The sequence below is a fragment of the Dasypus novemcinctus genome, chromosome 6 (genome assembly GCF_030445035.2).
Source record: "Dasypus novemcinctus isolate mDasNov1 chromosome 6, mDasNov1.1.hap2, whole genome shotgun sequence".
NCBI classification, from domain to species: domain Eukaryota; kingdom Metazoa; phylum Chordata; class Mammalia; order Cingulata; family Dasypodidae; genus Dasypus; species Dasypus novemcinctus.
Window position 1 is genome coordinate 93,824,819 of NC_080678.1, and position 4,080 is coordinate 93,828,898.

The window sequence follows — 4,080 nt, forward strand, 5'->3', positions numbered from 1 at the left end:
TTAATCTTTGGGGGACAGGTTCACCCCACTCAGACCTGTGGGGTGTTGACCTTAACTGCCCTAATGGGGAATGTGTCCAACCCTCTTAGTACCCTGGGGCAGCAAAACTCTCCCAGAACATCAGACAGGAACATCCACCCTCTTCAACTGCTGGGGCAAACTCACCCTCTCTATACATGGGTGGCGTTCCTCTCTTGGTCCAAGGTGAAGTCTTAATTCCAGGTCTCAGCTTCCATGGTTTTCCGCTTAAAGCTGTTCTTCAATCTCTCCTTTCCATGTCCTTTTTATTACAGGCTAACAGTGGTTCTGTTCATACAGCTCTCTCAAAAACCTTGTTGGTTTAGCATGCAGGAAGCAGGGGTCCAAGCCATCAGACAGTAAGACTTCCAACAAGTCTTTCTTAGATAACTGCATCTTCAATCTTGATTTACCAGTTCCAAGTTTCGTTAAGTCCTCCAATGGGGCACTTTCATCTGGGAGCTTGATTTCCAGAGGCTTGGAGTTTTCAGAAGAGTTTCTGTTTTCTTTGTGCTCAACAATTCAGTTCTTAGTTATCTCACTCATCTAGCATTTTGCTATATAAGCAAGGAGAATCCAAGCTGCATTCTCCAAGTTTACTTTGGAAAGTTCTTCAGCTAAATGCCCAGGCTCACCATTTTCAAATTCTGTCTTCCATAAAACACCAGGAGTTAATCTTGCTAAGTTCTCTGCAACTTTAAAACAGGGATCACCTTTCCTCCTGACCCGTATGGTTAGCTGGCCCACATGCCGTGTGCAAAGAGTGCCATGCCATGCAGTGGTGTCCCCCATGTAGGGGTGCCCCATGCTCAAGGAGTGAACCCCACAAGGAGAGCCACCCTGAGTGAAAAAAACAAAGCCCACCCAGGAGTGTCACCACACACACGGAGAGCTGATGCAGCAAGATGATGCAACAAAAAAAGCAACACAGTTTCCTGGTGTCACATGACAAGAATGCAAGTGGCCAAAAAGAACACTCAGCCAATGGAGAGAGAGAGCAGACGGGGAGAGAAATAAATAAAATAAATCTTTAAAAAAATAATACAAATTTCAGAATATAAAGTATACCTCACTTATCAACTCCACATATTATAATCTGAAATTCAGTATTTGTAAAACAGAACATCTCCTGCAGCAAAACCAGCATTGTTAGAGTACTCTTTTAAATAATTTTGCAAGGGTGTGGTAGAGTCAAAGGTCCTCATTAAGTACCTACTGGCATTTGTCACACTCTTACTGTTACTTGAATACAATCACAAATGTGGTACTGATAAGTAAATGAAATTATAGAATTCAAACATTCAAATCAATTCTGAAAATATCTTTTAAACATATCCTTCTACACCATTGTTAACACACTCTTTTTTCTTCTTTGTAGCATGTTCCAGGAGTCATAATTTTCTGTGCTTCCATAAATCTCTCTATTGGTGCAGCCATCAATCATCTTCTTTCTCAATATAAATCTTTGCATTAACCCATGCCATTTACCTGGCCAAGTACCTATCTCTAGCAGACATTACAGTTTCTTTGTTGTTCTGCTTTGCAAACTTACTCACTGCCTCAGGTATATGCTATTGTTCTTTGCGCTTTTCTACTCTTTTCTCTGTGGTTCTGCATTTTTCTCTTGATAATGTTTCTGAACTAGAGGGTTTCTCTGGGTTTCTTTCATTGTCCACTTTCCACGTTTCTCATTTGTTCGATTTTTCCTGGTCAAACAACTTATCTTTTGCTCTAGAACCTTGGCTGCTTTCCTTTCTGTCTTGATTTCTTCCTGATGACTGGACACTTATTTCTTGTTTTTCTCTTTCTTCATGTATATCATTGTTCTCATATCTTTCCTTCCTAACTTTCATATGCTTTCTTTTCTTTGGTTTTCTTTTGCTTCTCTCCTCCTTTCTTGCTGTGCCAGTCATGAAAATTTTGTTCTCTATCTCTTTCTTGTTCTCTTGGGGGATAGTTTCCACTTCTTTCTCCCCTTTTGACTCTCTGTCATTTCCTTCTCTTTCTCTTTGGTCTCTTCCTCTTGGTTTACCTTCTTGCTCAAGCCTCTTCCAGTGAGAATCTCTATGACTGGCCTGGCTGTACCTATGGATAAGCTTCTTTTCTTTTCAGTAATCGTGGTCAGTGCAATACCTCTCCTGATGTCTGGTTTGCCTCTCTTGGTGCTGATCTTCCCTTTTCTCACATCCTTTTAATGTAGAGCCTTGATGTGGTGTTTGCACTGTGCTCTCTTTCTTCAGTAGATGATCATGCATGAATTTGAGTCCTGTGATGCTTGGGGTCACTCTGGGAGGTCGCTGTATGTTTTTCCCTTCTGCAGTTCACTTTGTTATTTTCTTCTATTACATCATCCTCACTACTCTTAGCATCAAAATCACTGTCTGCATCTGGGTTTTCTTCTACCTTGGTACCTGGAGAATACCTTTCTCATGTGGTATTCTGTTCTCTGAAGTTACTTCATCAGAACAACCTCTTGATTTCTCTTCCTTTATTCCAAACCTCACTTCATGAAAGCTGCATTAAGGGACTTCCTCTTAACCAACTGCTTGATTTAATAGGTGCCTATAAAATCCACTAAGATTTTTCAGTTTGTTTACTCCAAATATGTTTCAAGTGAAGCAGCCCTCTTCTCTTTCCTCCTCTTCAGCTCTCTCTTGCAGTTTTTCTTATAAACAGATGTTGCAAATGCCTCTTTATCATCAAACTCTCCCTTTTCCGTTTCTTATTCTCTCTGAATTTTCTTTTCCATTCTTTTTTCCTGCTCCTTTTTTCTGGTCTCCACTGTTTTTAGTAAGTTGTGAATATCCTTAGGCTTTCAGTCTTTTCCCAAGAGTAATTTGGGATTACTTTCCTCCTTTTTTTCTCTGCATTTTATCATAAATATTATCATATTCATACACAGTGGCATCTTCTGCAAGGGCCTTTTGGATTTCCAGTTTGGTCTGTTTCATCACTTGTTTCTTACCAGCTTCCCTCTGAAGGCTTTCACTCACAGAGGTCTCATTATTATCAGAATCATTCCCAAACACTGATGGCTTTTGGAAAACTGGGTGCAACTGCTGTGTTTTCTCTGGCAAAATAAGCCTATACCCTTTTCTGTGGCTTCTCAGCACAACATCCAGAATCACCATGCTGTTGATGTCTCCACTGAACGTTCAATGAAAGTTTTTGCTAAATTCCCCAGGAGAAGCTGGCTGGCTGAAGCAGAGAGGAACTTCTCTTTTCTGACTGCTGAATTCATCACTTCTCCTTTTTAAAGGTTTCAGGTGATTAGATGGGACTTCTCTCATTGCTGAAGGCAGTTGATTGTACTATAGATTTAATCAGGCATAGACCTAATCAATGTACTGATGATTTTATTCCAGGAAATGTTCTCATAGTAACAATCAGCCCAGTATTTTTTTGACCAAACAATTAGACACCATTACCTGGTCAAGATGACACATGAATTTACCCATCACATTATATTTCAAGGTCCATATGTCACCCAGCTAAGTGGTCTACTTCATTTTCTTTCACACCTCATTGCCTGACCAAAATCATGCAAGTACACATACATACACAAAAGTCATACCTTAACGTGACCAAGCATAGTCACAGAGATCAGTGGAAAAAAAGCAAGAATTTGAGATGTCAGTCTCCCTTCTTCCTAGCTCAGAAAGAAATAGAGCATATATTAGCCTTTTCTCTAGTTCTACCTCTTTATTCAACTTGTGGTTTCAAAAATTTATCATTACACCAATCCTTATTTCATAAGCCAGTGGTCATCACATCTTTGGCTTTTTAATTGACTCCTTGGGTTCACTCACTTGCTTGGTTCTAAGATTGTTTTATGGCTAAGTCTTTCTCTCTGGTAGAGCTCTCTGCCTTTCAGAGCAATGCAAATGCTCATATGTCAACCTGCAACAGTCCATTTCTTTATTCCTGTCAGAGTAGCTCAAGGTGATCCCAAGCTACTGTGGTCAATGAGCTGCTCAAGGCAGGAGGCCAGGTAGGAGCTTCCTCCCACATCCACATATAAGACATCACAGAGAGGACAAGGCAGAGGCCTCCTCTGGAGCC

General features: G+C 40.5%; 1 pseudogene; it reads right to left on the bottom strand.

Moving 5' to 3' along the window:
• Positions 1-1,454: 1,454 nt before the first annotated feature.
• Positions 1,455-3,095, bottom strand: LOC101424855 (nuclear speckle splicing regulatory protein 1 pseudogene; annotated as a pseudogene).
• Positions 3,096-4,080: the final 985 nt, after the last annotated feature.